Genomic DNA, 24,143 nt, shown 5'->3' on the forward strand with positions numbered 1-24,143 from the left:
GGGGACGGGGATCCCTGGGGATCCCTGGGGATTTCTGCTGATCCCTGGGGATCCTTGGGGATCTCAGTGGATCCCTGGGGAATGCAGTGGATCCATGTGGATCCCAGTGGATCCCAGGGGATATATGATCCATGTGGATCTCAGTGGATCCCTGGGGATCTGTGCTGACCCCTGTGGATTTCAGTGGATCCCTGTGGATCTCTCCTGATCCCAGTGAATCCCTACTGATCCCTGAGGATCCCAATCCCAGCCCCACATCCCAGGGGGCCATAGGCCCAGCAAATTCCGGCTCTGTGGGGCACTGAAATCTTTGGGGTCGGAGCTGAGCCTCCCTCCCGGCAGGATCCGACCCCTCCCGATCCAACATTCCCTATCCCACATTCCCCATCCCACATTCCCACATTCCCCATCCCACATTCCCTATCCAACATTCCCCATCCCACATTCCCCATCCCACATTCCCCATCCCACATTCCCACATTCCCCATCCCACATTCCCACATTCCCCATCCCACATTCCCGAGCCCCTGGGCTCTCCGGGGCCGGGGCAGAGGTCCCAGGGCTGGAGCTCGGCCAGGGAGGCGAGACAAAGCCCAGGGGACGGAGCCAACCTGGACTGGCAGTCAGCAAGATAAATGGGATGATCTAATAGTCCTTTTCCACCTCCAAGTTTTATGATTCATTTGTTATTTTAGCCATCTATATATATTTTTTATTTTACCCTAGAGGGGTTTCTTGAAATGTGTGCAATATATTCCTTTTTTTTTTTTCTTTCTTTTTTTTTAATCACTTAAAAAACAAAAGAAGGGAAGAGGTAGGTGTTGCAGGATCGGAGCACCACGGGATTTATTCAGCATTTATGGGATGGGTGTGTCCCCCACCCCATAAATAACCCCACAGCCAGAGAAGGGAGAGGGAAAAACTGGGAGAAACCAGCACAGGTTGATCATGTTGCTTTTCCCCCCTTCTTTTTCTTACTTTAAATTATTATTATTAAAGGGAAAATGTAGAAATCCTGCGTGAGTTTTACTGAAACAGGCACATTCCTGTGGTTTTTTTCACTCCCACAGCCTCTCCGGGTCAGTCTTTTTCTCTCTCTGCACAGAAAGCAAGGCAAAAAAAAAAAAAAAAAAAAAAAGGAACGAAAGAAAAGAAAAACCCACACAAAAATCAATCCATCAAATGTCATTACAGATTTATTAAGCCTGATGTAGAAAGACTTTTAACAGTAACATCTTCAGAAAGCATAAAAAGAGCACTTCTGTTCAGTCTTGTGCTTTGAAAATCTAAATATATTTTTATCATATAAATAATTATTTTCATGTTTTAAGTGCATCTGGTTTTTTTTTTCTTTTTTTTCTTTTTTTTCTTTTTCTCCCCCTTTTCAAATTTCCATTTTACAATTGGCCAAAAAAAAAAAAAAAAACAACCAAAAAAACCCCGAAGTCTGCATGGAGTGAAATGAAGCCATTTGCAAAGCTAATGACGTTGTGGAGCGTGTCTGTGGTGAGCCGTATCAGGCAGATTTCAGAAAGGTGGCTCAATGAGCGCAGCATTAAAATGAGGGACAGCCTCCAGCAAAATCAGAATTGAACACACCCAAGTCCTTAATGTCTGCAGTTGGGTTTCCTGATGCAAATTACGATAACATTTCAGATGTGAGCAGTCGCTTCCCAGTAGCTGCAGTGGAAAAAAGACATTTTATGCCACAAAGGGAAGAATTACCATGTTTAAAAATGTAAATAATATATGTATAGAAAGCTTTTTTATGGAAATGAGGCATTCAGGATTATGTGAACAGTTTGGGCTATTTTTTTTTCCCCCTTTTAAACACAACAGATAAAGATGTGTGATCTATTATTCAGGGCTTTAATTACAGTTCTAAAACTGCAGTGATTTTATTTAAAAAAAAAAAAATCCCTGGGTGTAAAAAGTAATGTTTTTGGTGGGGAAAGTTGAGGGATTTTTTTTATACAATGGTGAAAATACAGAACAAAAAAATCACCGTTAATAGATTTCAATGCTACAAAATCATACACAGAAATACATCTTAAATGCTCTGGAATGCAGTCATCTTCCTGTAAATCAGAAAAGGCCTTAGATAAATAGGTTTGACCTGATTTAAATTTAATGAGATACATAGTCCTGATTGTTAATAATTGGTGTGGGGGAACCCAAAACAATAAAAGCAATAATCTCCTCTAGTATAAATTATACGAATTTATTTAGCAATCAGCCGAGGGCGGGGGGGGGGAAACCATTAACATTATCAATTTGTTTAGTTGAAGTTAGTTATAATAAGCAAATAATTGGAAGCCAAATTGCCAGGCAGGCTTGGAGAAAGCGAATATTGGGAGCTGCCTGTGTGTGTGATGAAGCTCTGGGGCCACTAGATGGTATGGTCCTCCCAGCAGAAAGGGCTTTTTCCATGCCAGGACCATCCATAATCATCCAGACCAAGTGAAACATGGTTTTGATTAAAGCAGCCTGTTGGCTCAATAATCTCGGTAATTTTAAAAACATCCTTAATGTGGAAGAAGAACACTGCAATGTCAGAGATGGCCTTGGGGCCCATTATAAACAGCAACAAAATAAATAAGGAGAAGAAATGAGAGGTCATGAAAACAAAATTAAGCTAATGTTTCAAATTTTGACAATTATGAATTGTTCCTCCAAGAAGACATTAAAAAAAAATAATTCAGGCACTATTAGATAAAATACAAAGAGAATAATTGTACATGTATGAGTTTCCCATGGGACTAAGCATGCTTTAAAAGCAAAACTTGACTTAGATTTCCCCTCTTCCCCCCGCCCCCCTTTCTAGCCAGCAATTGGGCAGGTCTCATGCAAACACAGACTTGCTTCTCCGAGTTCCTCCAAAAACTCCTCTCTAATTCCTTTTTGAGCCATTCAAAGATGATGACCAAGAAAACAAACAAACAAAAATTACAAGCGTATTTTCTATGGGAAAAAAAAAAATATCCCCCATTATGGACCTTTTTTTTTTCTTTTTTTTGTAGGAAACCGAAACAAGCAAATATAACAAAATCTGTGTTCATACCATGGCAATATAGTTAATATATACAAATATGTACAGTATAAAAATGCATCAAAGGCGCAACTTTTCATCCAAACAAGCTGCAGTGTCCGAGGAGGAGCAGCTTGGCCCCCTCCTCTCTAAGTTACAGGCAATATGTTCTATACAGCATGCACTGGTTCCAAAATGAGTGCAGGAGCACCGAGACATTCGCCAGGGAAAGTCACCACGAGGCCTCTCGCCAGGGAGTCTGCGTTGTTCATATAAAAAAGGGGTTTAATCTTGCCTTTTTTTTTTGTCATTTGGAATATATACATTTTTTAATTTTTTTTTTTTAAACAAAATGAGCTTTTGATTCTTTATTTTCCTTCTTGTTTTCAAAACAGGATCCTAGCAGCACGGGTCACAGGTGTAACCTGAGGATGCTGCCAGCAACAAACAGACGAAGCAGCAGCGCTGGGGCAGAGCAAACCCATCCAAATTCACCAGTGTGGCCAGCTGTGCTCCGGGACTGAAATGGGGCTGGGTCCCTCCTGTTCCAGGCAACAAAACCCAAAACAAACACGCAGAGTAAAAGACCAACAAAGGATTAAGAAGAGGTGCCTGAGCACAGGACAAAAGGGCGCGTTGTACCAGAGACGTGGGACAGAGAAGAACCCTGAGCCAAATGAGAAGTGTCGAGCTCGTCAGCTTTTGCCACCTGTATTGCACATGCCAGCAGCAGAGCCGAGCTCGTGCCCTGCTCGTCCTGCAGGTTGCTGCTGCCAGCAGTGCCCAGCTGCTGCCCGGCCCCGGAGCGCCGCCTCTCCTGGAGGGATGCACAAACCCACCCGGCCGTGCCCCGGCTGCTGGGCGCTGCAGGCTGTGTGCACCTGCACATCCTCCTGGCTACACACAGGCATGCCGTTCCTAAATGTTCCCTGGACCCGCTTCTCAGTGAAAATACTGCCCACGTTTCTGGGCAGGAGGATGTGTGGGGATGGGGACAGCATTCCCTGCCTTTAATGTGGCTGCACTTTTGCAAGATGTTGTTTTCATTTTCTTCACGAAATACTGATCGTTTTCCCCCCTGCTATCTCATCTAAGGAATCTAATGAAAGAATTTGTTGCCTTTACTTAGATCAAAAAAGGAAAGCAAAAAAAAAAAAGTTTGCTCAGCTCGATGGTGTGAACTGAAGTGGAGCTGTGCGATCCGCCAGGATTAGTGTTTAATCTGTTGTCTCAAGCAGGGCTTTTTACAAAGAACTAAAGACATTTCATGAGCTGAGAGGGATGATGAACTGGAAGTTTATTACTCTGCAGTTAAGTCCAGTGGTACAACGAGTTCACTTTTAAAATTACTCTCCAAGAAAATACTGTGCAAACATTTTGGTACAAGAAATAAGTGTTGTCTGAAACTTCATCTACTCCTCACATCTCTTCTGGCAGAATAAGAGCAAAAAATCCACCACTAGACTGAAGGATAATGGGATGCAAGTGCTTGCACTGGTATAAAAGTGGTCCAGCAGAGCAAAAGGAGCTGTACCAGTATAAAGTGCTTTATATTGATACAACTGGTGTTATTTTTACAAGCATAGTCACATCGATACCAAAGTTTTGCAATCACCTCCCTGACAAAACTAAAAACTTCTCAAGTGCAGGAGATTTAATTTGCCTGGAGCTAGGGACTGAAGTTTCCTGGACTTGTTTTCAAAAATACCTAAATACATTCAGAACCTGATGTTGGGACCACAAGGATGGCATTTGGAGCTGGGTAGACAGAGGGTAAACCTGCTGGATTTGAAAGGGGCTCTCTGGATTTACACAGGAATAAATGCATTCAGAATCTGGCCTCTGCTTTTCAGCCATTGGACTGAAACAGGAGGGAGGTGGTTACAGGGACGTGTGGGCTGCAAAGGTGAGTCATCTTCCAGTAGCACTGCAAACCCATTATTTCTATTATTTTATTCTTTCCCTTTCCTTCAAAAGACAACTGAAGGATAAGAATTCTAAATTTTGTGTGTTTTCCACTGCAGGAAATAATGAAGGAAAAAAGAAATCCCAGGAAGCATTTCTGGAATAACCACCCAGTGGCTCACCCAGGGCCATCAACCAACAGGCTGATCCTGAGTTCAGCTGCTGACAAATGAAGACATTATTGATGAAATACCATTGAAATCTGCCTTTAGATGCATGCCCTTTATTCTTTTGTTATGTTTAAAAATATTACACTTGCTGTGGTCCAAACTGACCCAAATGGTCAAAGGCTCAATGATCTTGGAGATCTTTCCCAACCTAAATGATTCTGTGACATAAAAAAGGCTCTGTTTGCACCCACAGTGTCCTACTGAAACTTTTCAGCACCATCAGGGAAATGTTCTTAGTTCTAGTGAAATTCAGGAACTTCTTGCTGACCATTTCCAGCTGAGGACAAGAAAAGTTGTGACCTGTGGGACAAATTGTGATGGGCAGCAGAAAACCCAGGTGAGGAAAACCCCAGTGTCGCTGGCCCTGCTGGTCTGGGGGGCTCTGGGGTGGTCAATACCCAGGAGTTACAGCTCCATAATTCCTAACCCAACTTCCTAGGAGCAGAAATGACACGTCAGGCTGTGCTGGGAGAAGATGGGCACACACCAGTAGCACCTGCTGACAGCCTATGGAAGTGGCTCTATTTGTGCTCCTGCCTGGGGACAGATGGCCCTTAAAGCCTGCTGTAATTGCAACATATTGATCTGGAATCTGTGATCAATACTGTCTTTATAGAGAGAATTTTAAATATAAATTGCATCGTATATCTGTTGGTGAGGACAAAAGCCCTGTGTGATGGAGATCCCCCTCTGCCAGCCCCGGAGTGACGGTGGAATATGGAGAGGGAGAGGGGACAGAGCCACCTCTTCAATCTCTGCCAAAAATCAGGCTGCCTTCCTCATTCCCTTGTGTCCTTAACAGGTTTGATCCCAAAAGAGCACCCCCAGCAAGACCCGGAGTGTCTGGGGTGAGCCGTGGGGAACCAGCAGAGAGGCAGTGTCCCCTCAGCAGCTCCCACCCAAACCCCCAATATTCCTTTTTCCTGGTCACCAGGGCAGCTAGTTTTCCATGCAAATCCTGCACGGGTGCTTCCCAGTGGGAATGTCCCCTTCTGGTTTAGGAGCTGAACTGTGGGTTTGAAGAAATCGATAAATATGGCACTTTATCAAAACATGATTAAGGAAAGAAAAAGAAGGCAAAAATTAGGGAAACAATCCTGCTATTTGAATGCATGAGAGTTGACTCAACAGCCTGTAAAACTGGCTTGGAAGGCTTCACCCCCTATCGTGCTAATATATAATTATTGATTTTTAAAATGACTTTTTATATCCTCCCTGATCTCTAAAAAAGCTAGGGAGGTCAGTCTTGTAAATACTTTTATAAGTAGGTAATAAAACCCATAATAACTTGCATTGACAAGTAATTACTGGGCAGGTTTGTTAGCAGATTCTCAAAGATATTCTTTAAACCCAACAATTATTATTGTACATATGACAGCCATTTTTAAAGTTAAGTGTCCTTCTCCCTCTCAGCTTAAGTAACAAAAACCTGGATAAAACACCTGAGTCTGATCCACTGAAATTCTTATATGTTAGCCCCCAAAGGGATGCTAATTACATCTCCCTGTTTTAAAATAGAACATTTTTTTTCAGGTGATATGGCTTATTTTGACATGGATGGTGGCAGGAAGGGAGCTGTGGTTTCTGAATAAATCTTTCAAAGTAGTGTGTAAGGGTAACAACTCTTCCTGCTTTATTTCAGTGCAAGAGCATAAACAGCTTGGATATGTGGTGTATCAATATGCCACTTGTTAATAAGCAAGGGCGTGAATCATAAATATTCTGCTTTTTGATCACCAGGCTTTTAATTAATGTTTTGATGATCTCCAATAAGAATAAAAGTCAGAACGATAGATATTGAGTAGCAATGACAGAGAAAAGATGCAATGATTTTTTGTGCTACCTGATTTATATGACAGAAAAACTATCAACTCATCCAGTTTCATAGAGAGAAAAGAGAGGAGAGATGTACATTTTTTTATATCGTATTGTAAAAAAAAAACAACCAAAATCACTTGATTCAAAAGTGTACCTAAAACGTCCCCCGAGGACAGCGATGCAGGCAAAATGATCAAGCTTTAGCACCGTGTGATAAAGGTTTGTGGCCAGATTTTTAAACAGAGTAGCTGCTCCCACACAGTGAAGACTCCTGAGCAAAACCTGACCTCCCTCAGGGGGTTTGGCCTTTCCAAAATCTCCCCAAACTTTTGCAGCTCCGGGGTCCTGGGTGGGGCCGTGAGCCCTATGGTCACCCTGGGGGCACCATAAAGGTTTCCTGCCAAAATTGAGTAGCTGCTGCTCCAAAGAGCCCCAGCTCTGGGTGCTGCGGGCTGGCTGGGGACCCCAGTCCTCCTTTTTGTGGGAAGAAGCTCCCGAGAGCTCCCCGTGCAGGAATTCCTACAGCTTGGCCTTGCTGCATGGAGAATCCCATTAAAAAACCAGCCAAACTCCCGGCCCTGAGAGCATCAGGACTGGGAGCTTCACCTGCCAGATGCTGCGAGCAGCCCAGGATTTTCTCCCTGCGCCCAAAAGCTCAGGGAAAGGAGCCACACGTGCAGCTCCTCCCCCAGGTGATTTTCTGTGGTGCTCGTGGCCTTTGGGTCAGCACCACAGATCCCACCTTGAGCAACTTCATAACTCCAGCCTAGGCTGTGCAATTTAACAGCTTCTGAGGAGCTCGATGCTAATGCATTGATTTTGCTTTAATAGAATTTTGTTGTCGATGGCCAGTGCTCAGCACGGTGCAGGCTTCAATCTTAACCCATCTGAAGGCTCTGCTCGTTTCCAGTTGAGCTCCGTTCATTTCCAGTTGAATAGGTTAAGCAAAGACAGACCTCACTGTTCTCAATTCACTTTATGATCCTCCCATCATAAAAAATAATATCAGCACCTTGCTTTTCATGTCAGAACTACATTTGAGCTGCTATTCCCTATGCCCATGAGTAAATCCCATAAAAGCCGCCCCGTTGTACTGTCGCTATTTTTCCTTGTGGATGATTGATTGATGGATGAGTGCTGACACTTCAATGAAGCTATTTCGACTGCCATCTCAATCCGATGATGTGAGGGGTATATTTTCTGTCCATGCCTCATTACTTCAGAATGACATTCCTGGAACTTCATTTACTTTTTCCCTCCTTCCCTCAAGCGCCATATTTTTTCCCATCTAGGTTATGCATGCCATAAAAAAAGCAATTTGCGATTATATGTGGCATAAGGGCAACACTTTCCCTAGGAGGTAAATAAGAAGGGCCTTTTTTTCTCCTCCATGTTGAGTTTAGGGATCATGTCAAAATTTCCCAAGCAGTGCCAAAACAGGCCCTTCTGCACAGGCCACAGGGAATGCAGGGAATGTATTTAGTCTGATTTTGTGACTGCTGCACTTCAATTATATCCTTGAACACCGCGAACAAAACAACAGGAAAAGACACTCCAAAGCCCTTTCTGATTTGAGAAAGAGCCTCTTCTCCACTTGTGCCTCGCATACTTTGAATATTTCATTTGCCACGGAATAGCGATTTACAACTTGATCCAGACTTATTTTTCCTTGGAGACTAGGGGAAGTTCATCGTTAAATGCAGAGATGGATTTGTCTGCTGGAGGTTGTTTTCTCTGAGCGAGAGCAGGCAGGGCTGCGCCTGGATTTCCAAGCAGTGCACTAGGAACAGTGGGACTCGTGACATTGGCATATCCTGGAAGATTCTGGGAGTTGACTTGGGACCCGATTTTAATCTGTGTAATACAGTATTCCCGTTAATAATAATGTATAATTAAGACATCCGTTAAAAATCCATAACGTTAATTTAATGGAGAAAATCTAATACAGTTCTATTGGAATTTTTACGTTAAATTAACTTTAACGGGCTTTTAATGGATGTCTTAATTAGATCTCATTATTAACGTGAATATTCCACAAATTAAAATTGGGCCCTCGAAGTTTTAATGAAAAAAGTTACAAGCGCAAATTTGAAATTGCCATTTTTGTAGCCCCCTTCTCCCAGGTCGGGGTGGGTTTGAAGGCTCGGCCAGCGGTGCTGGTCGGGCCAGACAATGCTCAGACACCAGATTCTGATCCCAGTTTTGGTGGCACAAATGCAAAGCCACTCTGTTGACTACACCAGAGTTTCAGCTTTACACTCGCCTAACTGAGAAAGGAATTCTACTTTTATTCTTTTATATCTATATATAGATATTTATATAGTGATATTTATATATAGATATATCTATATTTATATAATGTTCAATAATCTAACAATAGTATTTTTGTTTAAAAATCCCTCCATCCCATATGTCTCGTCATAAACCGTAATGGAGATTTAAATATATATATATATCTGAGGAATAAAACAAACTGAAAATAATCCATTTCAAACAAATCTTTGGCAGCAACATGGTTAAGCATAACTATTTGAACAACTTGCACAGAAGATTAACATTGTTCAGAGGTTTTTTGGCTCAGAATCTGTTTTAACTTAATAATTCTTGTACTTACTGTGATGTATTGATCCCTAGTGCAATGACTGGATTGGGCAACCCAGGTGCAACAGTAATAGCTGCACAGAATAGAAACATTTCCTTTAGACAAACTATCCCAAAGGGGTTATAAATAGGAAATGGACATTACCATGAAAAGTAAAGCTTCCAATGTGACTGCATCTTGTGTAGCACACTTGGACATTAAACTATGAAGAATTTTTTTTTCCTGTCAAGTGTTACAAATTGACGAAATAAGTACATCAATGTTCTCAGTCATTATCTTACTTCAGTGGCACTTTGTTTTAGTGACAGCAAAAAGGGACAGTGGAGACCAGACAGCCCCAGTGCAGTTTATCAATGAAAATCTAATATCGTCCATAAGCAGGGGAGTGGAAATCAATACTTCATTACCAAATTGTTAGTGAGGATGAAGAAGGATAGCAGGAGTTTTTTGGCAGCCTCCTCGGTCCGGGTTGCTGTGAGTTCAATGTCAGGGCCGCGGTGGCGAGCGGGGCCGGGCGCGGAGCTGGGCGGGCGAGCTGGGCTAAGGCAAAGGTCCTGCAAGCACAACAACAACAACACAGCCACGGTTACACGGTGTGCCCACAGCAGCACAGGCACTGCCAGCCACGGCACGCCTGCAGCTGAGCTCTGCTTCATCTGGGCACCCACAGGCTCTCGACGAGCCAGGGCTGGAGCGCGGCTCCACAGCCATGTGGGACCGGTGGGTGAGCTCCAGCGGGTGCTGAGGCTCTGCCTGGTCACTGAGCCCCTTCCTCTGCTTCTCCCCGTGTTACAGCGTGCTCGGGCTATGCTTCCCCATTCCCAGAGACCCCTGTGACTGGCATCAGATAAGTGTGGTCCCCTCCTTCCTGCTCTGGTGGGGTTGGTGGAGAAAGCCCTGCCTGTCCAGAGCCTGGATAAGGCCATGTCCCTTCCTGTTCGCTCTCTTTTCCCCCTCATCTCATGGATTAAACAAACTTGGACAACCACACTGGGGAGTTGGAGCCTCTTTTGTATCTTTGCCCATCTCCCGATTGGCTTTCCCTCAAGGCTTTGTAGATCTGGGCTAGCCTAGTAATTTGGGGGGATGAGAGGGGAGGCGCATCATCCCCCACATTCCTTAAACTTGGAGTTCCTTCCTGCAGCCAGGCAAGGACATGCTCTAAAATCCTCATGGAGAGCTGGACATCTCGGTACCCACAGAGTGTCTGTTACTCCACATTCCTGTGTTATTCCTATTTCTTGTAGCACCTCCCCAGCATTAAAAGCCATCTTCCAATGGACCTCTTCCATCCTGCAGCTGCTAAAAGTGCTAAGTGACTCAAGTTGTGAAGCTACTGCTACACTGAGAGAGAAGGGGCTTGTTTTATTTAATTTCAAGATGTGGGTTTAAAAGTTCAGCCCAAAGTTGGGTTCTGCTTTGCTTATAACCTGGGAGAAATATACTGAGGAAAGCAGTAGGAAAAAAACCAACTGGAAAAATAGGGTGAGAAATGAGGCAGGCAATAAGTAGAGTGAAAGTCAATCTGGAGAGAACACAGAGGAAAAAAAGAGCTGCAGTGGGCAGAGAAATATGTTACTGAAAAATATATTATCTGTTCAAGGCTATGGATATTTCAGCAAACACAACTCAAATCCTGCAGTGTGTTCTCTGTGTTCTGGCTAAATCAACTGGAAATTCAGTAGCAGCTTTATTTAAAGTAAAATAAACTCAGCTTTTCAAAAAATTCCATATGAAAACAAAAAAGTCCATTGACTTCATGCTAGTTAGTTTATAATTTGGTTTGGTTTACAATATCTTCACCTTTTCAGTTTTCACAGCGATGCTGAGTTTTGCATTGGAAACCCAGACCTGCTGTGGAGAAACTGTTGGAAGGGAACAGGAGGTCTTGGCAGCTGAATGTAGAGACTTTTGGCAAGTGAGGATGCATGGAAGTCAGTTTGAAATTGTGGTGAATACCTTGGATCATTATTCCCACTTAGAAGATATTAAAAGCAATCCATGTTGACACTTTAAGATGTTGCCTTTAGATTTCAGAGGTAACGCTCCAGAGCAATTCTCACTTTGCAAAGCTATTATTTTTCACTGCAAAAGGGCAGAGCTGTGCCAGTTTGCACCCTGCTCAAATCTTGAAGAAATCCAGAAGCTTTGCTATTGCAGGGCCTGGAGCTGACACACAGCAAATGCTGCAGCCAAACTCTCACTGTGGGATCACCTCTGCAAACGATCCAGGGGAGACTGGGCTTGGAAGAGGCACTGGGCTTTACCCTTCCAAGAGGTTTCCAGGATGGAAAACTCCTGTGACATCCCAGCTGAGTCCTGCCTTGGATCATACCAGGCCCTGCAGCTCTTGCCTCCCTCACCGAGGTGGGACACAACCACCATGGATGTGGTGAGGGGCTGTGGTGACCCGGCTGAGAGCAGGAGTGGTGACTCTTCACTAGGTCAACCCTGCCTGCAGAACATCATTAGGATAATTAAGCCAAATTAGCGTCACTGAAAGTGCTAAATGTGGGAAGGAATCTTGGAGTTACTGCAGAGCACTGGTTCCCTGCCAGTGGGAAATATTTATAAAAGCTTGGATTGGAAAAACGAAAATCCAGACTCCTTCCTCTTTTTCTTTTTGTGCCATTGTGAGGAAGGCCCTGAGACTTCTGAACCAGCATAGCAATATCCCTGGTCACTTCCCCATGACAGAACAGCACGGAGATCACTGTCAGCCCTGGGCAGACACTTCAGAGGCAATTGGTGACAGGGAAGGTCCATGAGAAACTCTTCTGGCAACAAAAAAACTTTTGAGGCTCAGTGTCCATGTACTTGACTAATGGTAACATCTGTGCACAAGTCAAATCAATTGGGACTTGGCATTGATTTCCATGGGATAAGTAGTTCACCCCTAAGGTCCTTTGGCCAACTGAAGTCTCCATCCTTGTGGGTTTTGTTGAGGTTTTTTTTTTTTTAATTGATACCACTGCAGGCTGGGACAGGACTTTGGGAAATTAATTAGTGTGAGCCCTGATCAATAAGGGTCAGAGTTTATGTATTTCATTATCAAGTCTGTAAGAGATTCAGGGAGTTTGTGGAGAGCTTGTCACCTGCAGTCAGGGCAGAGCAGCCTGCACATTCCAACAACACGTGATGGGCAGAGTCTGGTGCTTCCCGGGCATTTGCTGAAATGTAGCTCACCCTGTGCCATAAAGAAAACTCCATCATTTAAATCATGTTCTGAAAACATGGCTGAGGGTGTTCATTATACTGGTGTCTTGTACAGCATATGTGAAATATCAGTTGCAGATACTGAAGCTTTGCTTTTATTTAACACTAATTATCGAGCCATCAACAGATGTAAAAAGCCGTATCTATTTTAACGTGGATGTGTCAGGCCTCAGCATCCCTCCTAGCAGCCTCCTTCCCTCTCCTTGTCCATGGCACAGCTTCCCTCTCCTCGTCCCAGCGCTGCCAGGAAAACACAGCTGTGAAAGCTCGGAAAGGGGAGCTCTCACACACGTCTGCACCCCAGACAGTGCCAAGAGTGTGCCAGCAGCTCGTGGCACGCCAGGCCCCGGCGGTGACAGCGGCGCTGGGCTGGGCTCACCCGGGCTGGGCTCAGCCGGGCTGGGCTCAGCCGGGCTGGGCTCAGCTGGGCTCACCTGGGCTGGGCTCACACAGCAGCACCCACCTCGCCCCCCGCACCCAGCGCTCCTCTGCTGTCCCCAGTGTCCCCTTCTCCCCACACCAACGGGGTGACACAGCCTCTGGCGTGCCCGTCATGGGGTGGCTCTCAAGTCATGGAATCCCAGAATGGTTTGGTGTGGATCTCAGATTTAGTCAAAGAAAAAAACAGTTTCTAGCCAGGCAAAAAAGTCTGGGAAAGAGCTGGAGAAGGATGTAAATAATTCTTTATCTCTCTTGTTGTTCACATTGTTTATAGGTAAGTTCTATCACTGTGCATCAAGCACTTTGCACCAATGCTGTGGGTTGTTTTCACTTCAGGACCAATGGAGTTGGTCCTCACAAAGCTCTGTATAAAAGAGCAGTGTATTTTGAATAAATCGGAGTTTTACTCTCACAGCCTTCTGAGTCAAGTCTATTCATTCCCATCCTGCCTCGACAGCAACAGTTTGGGTCGGAGGGACCTTAAATCTCACCTTGTTCCACCCTTTTACGGACTCAGGGTGTGCAAACCCCATCCAGCCTGGCCTTGGGCACTGCCAGGGGTCCAGAACAGCCACAGCTGCTCTGGGCACCTGTGCCAGGGCCTCACCTCCCTCACAGGGAGGGATTTCTTCCTGACATCTCACCTAAATGTCCCCCCTTTCAGTTTGAAGCCATTCTGCCTTGTCCTGTCACTCCAGTTCCTTTTGAAGAGCCCTTCCCTGCAGGGCCCCTCAGATCCTGGAAGGTGCTGTGAGGTCCTACCAGAATCTGAAGTCCTTTTCTTGGGGATTGCTATCACCATTTCATTTTTGGGTTCTGCCACCTCTTCAGTGGCCCAGGCTGAGGTGGGATGAGACTCCAGAGCCAGGCAGATGACAGCAGCTTCATGCATTTTTAATGTTGTCTCTTGTACTTCCAGATCTTTGCTAATATCATTTTACCAGCTCCTATTTATGCAATGGGATAACAAAAATGACAATACTCCTCTGTGATTCCCCCCACCACAGTCCATGGGAGCCTATGGATCAGAACTTTTCCAGGCTGCAGCTGTACCTATCACAAGAAATTGCAGGACTCTTTAAAGGCCACATAGAAAGACACAGACAGGCCCTTTGTGGTTACCAAACATGTTATCTCTAGATGTCATTTTTGACCTACTTTTGCTAGATTTTTGCAGCAGCACAAAATCTGTTCCTTAAAGAACCATGCCACGTGCACAGTACCTAGAAAGGGGGAAACAGCAAATCTGGATATATTTTATTTCATTTAGGACTCCTCTCACCATGAATTACAATGTTACGGGCTCTAAACGCCTTCTCGTTACCCATAATTATAACTAAAATTATATCAATCTAAACACTAACTACTGGAATGATTCATCCTGATTGGGAGGAGCATGCTCCCTGGAGTTCTGCCTGCCCATCCATTTTAAAGCCTCGTGGCAGGAATAGCTTTCCAGAAGGTCATTTAACAGCACATTAAATAAATAAACAGAACATATTTGCTTCAGCAAACACACTCTAATGGGATGGGAAAACATTTTGGGAGAGGTAGGGATAACCCTCAAGAAAACCAAATCTTTCAGTTCTCACCTTGCTGGGGGTGCAGCACCCACCCAAAGGCAGGCAGAGGCTCCAGGTGATGCCAGCAGGGACAATCCCTCATGTCCTGCACACCGAAGGGCCCCACAGCCCACCAATGTCACCAGCAGGTCCCTGAGCCACTCATGTCCCTGCAGAAGCCACCAATCTTTGTATATTCACCCTCAGCCACACGGAGAGGGAAGTGTGGAAAACGTTTCTGATCTGAGCTTGGGAGAGTGGGGGGCAAGAGGAAGGAAAGGTGGGCTCTGACTCCGCTGTTTCTGGGCTGTGTCTGCCTGAACTCAGGGTTAAGTGCTCCAACACCAGCTGGAAGAATTTACAGACCTTGCCTGGGATGATGCTTTTGTTTGGAGCTTTGCAGGGAGCTGAGGCAGCAATGGTGCAGGAGGGACAAGGAGCTCAGCACTGATGGGAGCCAAGCAGAAAGATGGGAAGAGACAATTTCCAAAGGCCTGGAGTGGCAGGACAAGGGGAAACGGCTTCCAACTGACAGAGAGGAGGTTTACATTGGATATTGGGAAAATATTCTTCCCTGTGAGGGTGGGGAGGTGCTGCCACAGGTGGCCCAGAGAAGCTGGGGGTGTCAGACACAAAACCGTGGCTCCAGAGAGACCCGATGGGATGCTGGGCTGCTGGAAACAGCAGGATTTGTGCCACTTGTGTGGAGAGAGGCCAGGATCTCACCCCAGTACGAGCCTCGAGGTGACACAGAGGGCTGACATCCACCTGGGCCCCCCACTTGCTCCTGCACCCCAGTACAGGGGTGTCTGGAAGAATCACAGACTTGGAAAGAGAAAAAAAATTACAGGGAACGTTTAAATTCTATTTCTTCCTATAAATAAAGTATAGCCATCAAATCACAATGTATTTGGGAGCACTTGTTATTGACAGCCTATTCTTGGAGGGGGGAAAAAAAAAGTGGATTTTTTGGCAAAGTTTCCTAAAGATTAAATTGTTCATTGTACAGGGCACCATCTGCCCTTGGAGAGAGATTTAGTTGATGGCAGCTGCAACCAAAGTGTGGAAGATAAAGCTGAATTTCTGGTTTCTTTTCAACTAGCAACTGTCATTACAGGTCACATGCAAACTGTGCCATTTTCTGTGACAAGCAGGTTCTGTAGGATTGGGTGCTTGCTACATTTTAAAGTGCCACCTGTAAGGATCCCAGCCGAGAAACAGCTTTTGGAACACACCTTGCAAAACGTGAATTTACAGCACAGAAAACAAAGCAATTATGGACCAACCATCTGGACAAGGGCAGGGTGTTCCAGACCCCGGTGCACAGGGATGGAGGTCAGGAGGAACTCGTGGGTCTCCCAAAGGTGCATCCCTCAATTCATTTGGGTGCTTAAAAAGGCTGAATTATCTGTAAGAGTTCACTCAACTGTTGCGTAATCCACAATTGCCTCCCTGTTCTCCTTGGAGTGTAATTCCTCCTGAGATTAAACCCCACGTTTTTTAAACCCCAAAGAGAATTTCTAGATCACCAAACCAGAGGCTGCTGTGGGTGGGTTTTTCCTCGACCCCACCTCTGAGCTACAACACTGAAATATCTCAATTCACTGTCAGGCAGCAAAGGCCACTTGACAGTGGGGAGATGCTGATTTGTCTCTGCACTCTGAGTTACTTAAATATCACACAAACCTCGTCCTGGCTGCAGCAAACCCCTCCAGCAGGGAATTTTTTACCTCCTCCTCTCTCCAGAACACTCAGAGGAGAGTGATGTTCCCTTTCTCCTCGGAACAAAACGGGAGGGGAGAAGTTAAGAGCACACTGGTAGATTTTATTAGGACTAAGAAACAAAGCAAAACAAAAAAGCAAACCCAAAGCTCTTCCCTTTCATCCCTGCCTTGCCATGAAAATGCCTTCATATTTGCAGGCTTGCTGACAATATTTCAGGATGGTACATCACACACCGTCTCGTCTGGAACAGCAGACATTGTCAGTGCTGGGAGACAGCCACTCTCTGGTTTGTACTTCACAAAGATTCTCTATAAAGCATTTCTATAGAGGGAAAAAAAAAAGATTTTTGAGATTCGTGAGTCTCTCAGCCTTTCAGACAAGGATGAGTTCTGGTTAATTTTTTTCTGATGATTTCCACGTTTTCTGCAAGGAAAAACAACAGCTACCATTGCCTTAAGACAGACTGAACTAGTTGTAACATGCCTAGATAAGAGATTCTTTTTTTTTTTCATGTGAAAGAATTTGCAGGACATAAATTCCTTGTTCTTAAGTTTATCCTGTTCAGTTTAACTTGTTGGTATTCTCTCCCATTTTATCACAGTAGAGGGGATCATGTTTTGAAATAGAAAATGCTACCATTGGTAGCTTTTCTGACCAATCTGCTGTAAATCCGTGCTTTTGGGTAATAAGATTATTTAAAAAATATTTTAAATATTTAAGAAATATTATTTAAATATTATTTGAAAATATTTTTAAAATAAAGGCTTTGTCTTTCCAACAAAATATTGCTCATTATTTCAGGTGTCAGTGCCTCTGATGGATCTGCGTTGTGCCCAGACCGTCCAAGCTAAACCTCCTTGGGAAGGCTCCCACTTCCACATCTGCTGCTGCAGAACAGAACCCCACTCACCCCTGCTTTTCCCTGGGGAAATAAATGCACCTTCCTCCATCCACACCTGACTGAGCCCAAATGCTTCCAGGGCTGGGGCCTTTAAAGAGACATCCAGAAATATATTTAATTTTTACCACTCTGCCTGTTTGGGTTCCTTTTTGAAGAGAGCATCAGTGTGTCGGAGGGGAGGCTGCTGCTGTGAGTGAGTGTGGGATCTGCTGCTTTCTCCTTTCTTTGTGAGGAAGCTCCTCAAGCACAAATTCCCACCTTGAACCGCCAACGGGCGCGAGCCGCGAGTAAATCACGGGCTCGGCGGTGCCAGAGCTGCACATGCTCTTCTGCTGCTGATTTGTCTACAGAATATATCACATGCCAGTTACTTGAATTAGGATCATGGGGAGAAGGGAATCATTAGAGAGTAGACGAAACTCTAAGACATAAAGAAAACTTATCCGTTTGTCTCCTCAGCGCCGCCTGTTTTATTTCCTCTTCGGGCGCTGACAGCGCTGATGAGGCGAAGGATGCTGTAATCCTGAGCGATTGCTTTTGGGCTGGAAAGCATCATTAGGGCTGGAAGTGTTTGATACAGCGAGAGCCCTGCATGACCAGTTCCCTCTCCCGGGGTCACTCGGTGGTGTTTGGCCGTGCTGGAAGGTGCAGGCACCGCCTGGATCAGGTATTTCCCTCCTGGAGCCATTTCCTTTGCTCTCAGAAAGGAAATTTCCTGCCTTGGAAAGCCAGGTAAATTAGACTTGGAGAAAGGGACACTGCATCTTTGAGTAATGAGGCTGGGAAACAGGGAACACATTTTCCACTAGCTCATGTCTCACTGTATGGCATTCTGATTTCCTGACACTTCATAATAAATCATTGCTTATCACTCACATGGGAACATAACATGGTTCAAGTTAAGATTCGTTAGTGATTGTAAAGAAGAAACATGAATTGCTCTCTATCAGGGCTTTTTGATCATCTTTCCGTCCACTGCAGGTGTTTTTTTAATCAGAATATTTACAGGAGCCATTGTCTGAGGCATAAATAAAAAGGAGAAGAAAGAACAGAAAATATGAATAATGAAAATGAATTTATTTGTCTTATTTATGTGTTTATGTAAACACTTGGCAATTGCTTTGCACAGCAGCTTGTATTCAGTGTCATGGGCCGCTGCACCAACATAAGTTTGCAAAGCTGGGGTTTTAAATATATATACGTGAGTGTGTGTCTATAAAAAAACCTAAATGCCAATACATTTATTTTCTGGAGAAGAAGGTTCTAGCAAACACATCCAGAGCCTGTTTGCCCTTAGGATGGCTCCTACAGGGGAAAAAGAGGCTGATCCTGGTCCTGCTGGCCCTCCTTGGACCAGGGGGAGTGGAAACCTGGTGACCTCAGAGGCTGAGTGGCTCCAATGGGATGAGACTGGGATGTTCCCTGCAGCCAGGGGTCCATCAAATCTGTGGGAAACAGGGATTCACTTCAAAAAAAAAGGATATCTGGGAGCTGGGACAACATTCCTACAGCCCCTGTGCCCCCAGCGAGCTCAGGGATGGCAAATCCTGAGCTTGGATGGGTCAGGAATTGGGGAAGGGACAAGGAGAAACGGCCTCAGGTGGCGCCAGGGGAGGTTTAGGTTGGATATTAGGAAAAATTTCCTCCCCAAAGGGCTGCTCAGCTCTGGCAGGGCTGCAATCCACATCCCTGCAGGGATTTAACAACTGTGTGCTTGTGGCACTTGGGGACATGGAGGCCTTGGCAGGGACAGGGAATGGTTGGACTCCAAGCTCTGAGGGGGCTTTTCCAACCAAACTCATTCCAGGATTCCATGGATTCAGCTCTGTGTCCAGGCAGTTCTCTGCCTTCTCTGACCTTCACTGCATGGAATTTTTTCTGTAGTCACAACTTTTTCCTCAGCAGTTTAGGGAGAGGGCGGAAAAGCTGATGGGTTTATGGATGGTGTCAGTAGTGTTTTAGGGGAACAGGGAGTTTTGTACAAAAAAACCCTAAAAACTGAAAAAAATGGGAAGTTACTTAAGGGACTATAACAAATATGCAGAATTTTTTCACAAAAAAGAAAAAAACCCCTTCAATTTCTTCCCTTGTTTTACAAATAGTTCTCCTTTAATTTCTTTCTTTATCTTTTGGGTCTGATTGTGGGAAGTACCTAAAACTTTGGGCTAACCTGAGAGAAATCAGATAAGGGAACTATTTGCTGCAACTATGGCTTTGATTATTCCCCCTTCAGTAATTTGCTTTTTACTACATTAATCAACGATATAATGTGTCATTTCTACTGCTCCCTGGCTGAATAATTTCCAAAACTACAAACAGCTTTCAAGATAGTTGCCAGACAGGCGCAAATTAATACTTTCAGAAATTGTTCCTAGAAATATTCCCATGAACAGAAGCTTTCACACCCTCTATTTGTGTAAAGAGTTGGCTCAAAAAAAAAAAAAAAAAAAAAAAAAAAAAAAAAAAGCCAAATGATTATTTTAGGCAAATTCTTGCATATTTTTTTTTCTGGTTTTATATATATTTCTATCTAATATTTATAAAATAAATGCAGTTTAGAATAAGCAGCCTTGGGAGACAAGATGGCAATGGAATTCCATATGGAGTTAACTCTTTGTAGGATTAATTTAGTAGTTACAAAAAGGAGGGATCTGATTGCTTTCATTGAAGCAAATAATCCTCTTGGTTTGTGGGACAACCTGAGTAAAATGGCACATGACCCAGGAATTGTAAATTCAGCTGCCTGATCCAGCTCTTCCTCATAAATTCCAATATTTGTGGCTACTCCAGCCTCTGTCTCTGATCCCCAGCCTGCTCTCCTAAACTCAGATTTCCTCCTCGTGTTCGTGGCCCCAGGAAGTGCCTGTAAGACTTTGTCTTGTGCTCAGAAAACCCCAAGACCTCTACAAGAAATGTGTCATGCACAAAAATGTGAAATCCCCCTAGTACTGAATTTTTAGAAGAAAAAAAAATTCCTTCTGGCAAAGTGCAGCATTAGATGTATTTATTATATGTTACTTTTCACCTACTACCAACCAAGAGATGATTAGAGACATGAATTAAACCCCTCAACTCTTGACCAAGGAAAAAACATGTTTTTTCTAATAGATCTGAGCCAGGCCCTGAATCTGCACTCACTTGAAGTGGTGTAGTGAATGGGAATATTCTCCATTTATTTTGGCTTACACTAAACTGGAATTTTTGCCCCATAAGCTTCCTGTAATTTTTATAAGTGGAACTGCCTTTGTCAGCATTCCTAATATTTCTCCATGGAAATAGTATTAAAAATCAGCACATTTGCCCTACAATCTCACATTTTATCCTTAAGAAATGAGGACTTTTGGTAGATTTTTTTTTTGTTGTTGTTGTTCTCTCTTTCTGCAGGAAAATGGCCTAATAAAAATCTCAACCAGAGGCTGGAAGGAGACGCTCTATCTTCGAAATGTTAATTCTCTCTCCAACCATGCCTGGGTTAAAAACAGATATTGAAACAGGGGAATAAATATTTGACAATGCTGTTAAGGCAACTTTGCTAACGATTTTTGAACAACCTCCAACTGAGGTCTAAATGTCTGCAATATCCATAAACAACTCTATACTGTCCAATTAGGGAGACAAAGACATAGAGTCCTGTCAGGAAGATTTGCATGGCTAAGTGTCTGAGATCACGGAGCCGATGAGGGATCGCTGCCGCTGCCGGGGGATGCACACAACGGATGACTATCATTAGGATATTACAGAGGCTTACACCTTCCCAATTACTGGCAGGATTCATTAGTTACTGCTGCATTTCCCTAATAGAATCCTCTCTCTTGGCTTATCGCTACCTTCCCTCTGTCTACATAAACCCACAACTCAGCAGTCGATCACCTATGAAAAATTAGACGCCGGAGCTTCCAGTGGCCTATTTAAAATGAAAAGGGAGTTGGAGAAGAAATAAAGAATAAAGAAAAAAAAAAAGGAAAAAAAAAAAAGAAGAAGGGCTGGAATGCAGATATGTGGCATCAGATGGGTTTGGAATTCTCTTGCTATTGAACTGTTTGAGGGAAAAAAATAATCAGTGGCATCTGCAGAGAGCAGCATCGTGGTGGGTTTAAAAGCACAATGAAAGTGTTTTACACAGCCCTACGTACACACACGAACTGGAGGCAGATTGCAAAGTGACAATTACTTAAGGCCTGCTAGGCTGAAGTTTCCCAAGTAAGATTGGTGAGGATTCCAGGGGCTCGGTGCTGCGGCAGTCGCACAGCCCCATTAAAGATAATGGTGTGAGCATTTCCATGCTGTCATCGTGTTGCCATCAACAGCATTATCAGTATCAACTGCTTCTACAATTATGCACAATGCACAATTATGCTCTTCCTGCACAAAGACTTAGCAACCACCAAACTCGTTTTCTTTTTAAATACACTGAAAAGAGTGTAGATTTCAATCCTTCATCTGCTCACAGACGAAATAACATTTCCAAATCATCACTGATAGCATTTTTTTCCTCCCATTCTAAGGATGGCCAACTGTTCTCAGCGATTTCTATTACATTTCCTACCTATTATTTCATGTAATGGCATTCCTTAAATTTTAAATTAGCTTTGAAGAATAAAAATAATTGAATTCCTGCTGTTTTGTGTACATAGAGGGTGACAGGAGCTAATGTGATAATTTAAACTGTAAATGAGTCTTCACTTTGTGTTCATTAATTACAGCTAATTACTGAATTACAAACCTTCTTGGTTAGGCACTGTTATGTATTCATGTAGCATGTTGGATTTCCAGCTGGTAGAAAACTGTTTTATAGACTTACAAGCTGACACACCAAGCTAGCGCCGAAACAATTCCGTGGGAGAAATAAAGGGAGGGCGGGGGGCACGCCGCTGCTCCTGCTCTTTGAATCCAGGCAGGGAGGAGAAACAGGGCTGCAAACCTGAGCCTCAGGTGAGCCAGGAGCCCGTGTAGATAATTAGGAAATATTTGCTGTGTTTGGGAGGCAGCAACGTGAGTTTGAGCTCACGTTTGGGGGAAGAGCCTGCCATGCTCGCTCCTGTTTTACACCAGAGTTAATTCTCAGCTTTAAGCAGAGTTCCTCCTTCTCAGGGCACAGCAGCGAGGCAGAAATGCCCTGGAAATGGGGCCAGTGCTCCCAGCACTGCTCCTTCGGCTCTGCTCAGGAGCAGCAGGACGGGGCTGGCAAAGGGAGCATCCCAGGCAATGTGCATTGTGCTCCATCCCTGAGTGCTCATTGTTCCTCACCGGAGGAGCGCCTCCGACGCTGTAGGGCTGTCTGGAGCTTTTACTCAACAGTCTCTGCACTGAATGGCTCTGTCCAAACCTCTCCTCTGGATCCCTTTTGTCTGCTGGTGGTTTTCATGGGAGCTGAGTGCAGGAGCTGAAGTCTGTCTGTCTGCAGGGTGAGCAGGAGGAGCAGCACGGTGACAGGATCACCATGGCCAGGCTGTGCGAGGCACGGAGCTCCGTGCCCAGAGAGACAGCCGTGCCAAGTGGCAAAACAAAGAAACCCAAACCTCACCTGCACTGCTGTAAATACACAGACAGAAGAGACAGAGATTTCCCTCTCACTGGCATTTATTTGCCAGTATTTCATGTGTTTTGTTCTTTTTTAACAATACAGACCAGCAGCCTGTCCAGATCCCCGAGCCCACACCTGCCCTGCCACAGGTAACCCAGCAGAGACTGCAAAAACTACTGAGTCAAATCATTACCTGAAAACTGTTTAATTAAATTAATCTGTCACCCACTTGGTCTTCCAGGCTGGGGACTGAGGAAACACAGAGCAAGGGTTCAGTGCTGGGCCTGTAGGGCAGATCCTTCTCGGAAGGTTTGGCCTGTACTGAAGGAGTTCAGCTGAATAATTATCAACAGCCAGAAATTAAGAGCCAGATCCTCAGCTGATGTAAAACTATGTAGCACCATTAATTTCAGGAGAGTTCTGCTGATTCCCAGCAACGGAGGAACAGCTCAATAGGTCTGTAATAATAAAGACTCTGCTGAAAAGCCCGTTAAAGCAGCAACACTAATGTGTGACTGCTCACATAAACACCAGTTCAATGACAAGGCTTTTCTGCCTAAGAACTAGTCTGTGTCTTCAGGTTTCATGATAAGTACTAGGCTTTTGTCCTTAAATAATAATTTTCATCTGGAGAATGGCACAGTGACTTGTTCTAACACCAACAGAGATTCAGCAGTAGGCTTCTCAATGGGATTTGTGTCATGTCCTATTCCCTCATCACCTTCCCATGCTGCCTTTTCTCTTTCAGGGTATGAAAAGAGATGGGGGAACCAGGGCAGAAAAGATGTGCAGGCAGAAATTCCTTTTATTCTGTGGGTAGTAACTCCCTGCTATCATATAAAGATAATGACTTTCATTAATCTTCTGTAGGTTTTTAATCAAAGGGTTTTTTCACTCCACGCAGAGACACTACTTAAATGCTGCTAAATGTTAAGTAAAAATGAGAATTCTTGATAGCAGATACACAAAAATGGTGTGAGAGATAGCACAGTGCAGCACAGTGCCCATGGAGGCTCAACACTAGAGGTGGGTCTGCTGTTCAGGAAGTTACCAGCCACCATTTCCAGGCAGTCTTTGACCCAACTTGTTTTCATGTCTCACTCCTTTTCAATCTCGCAGTCTCTGGCATGCAAATCTGCACTGAAACTGAGCCTTCCAAATGTGCCAGAGGGAAGCAGGGGCCTCACACCT

At 44.3% G+C, this 24,143-nt stretch overlaps 1 protein-coding gene across 1 annotated transcript in view; it reads right to left on the reverse strand.

Moving 5' to 3' along the window:
- Nucleotides 1-1,178: 1,178 nt before the first annotated feature.
- Nucleotides 1,179-24,143, reverse strand: part of TSHZ2 (teashirt zinc finger homeobox 2) — a 218,767-nt gene continuing 195,802 nt past the window's right edge. Inside the window, exon 3 of the mRNA XM_085558306.1 lies at nucleotides 1,179-10,137. The gene's annotated coding sequence lies outside the window, so the exon portion shown is untranslated. The remainder of the gene's footprint in view (nucleotides 10,138-24,143) is intronic.

This window comes from Lonchura striata, chromosome 20 (assembly GCF_050655825.1).
Source record: "Lonchura striata isolate lonStrDom1 chromosome 20, ASM5065582v1, whole genome shotgun sequence".
NCBI lineage: Eukaryota > Metazoa > Chordata > Aves > Passeriformes > Estrildidae > Lonchura > Lonchura striata.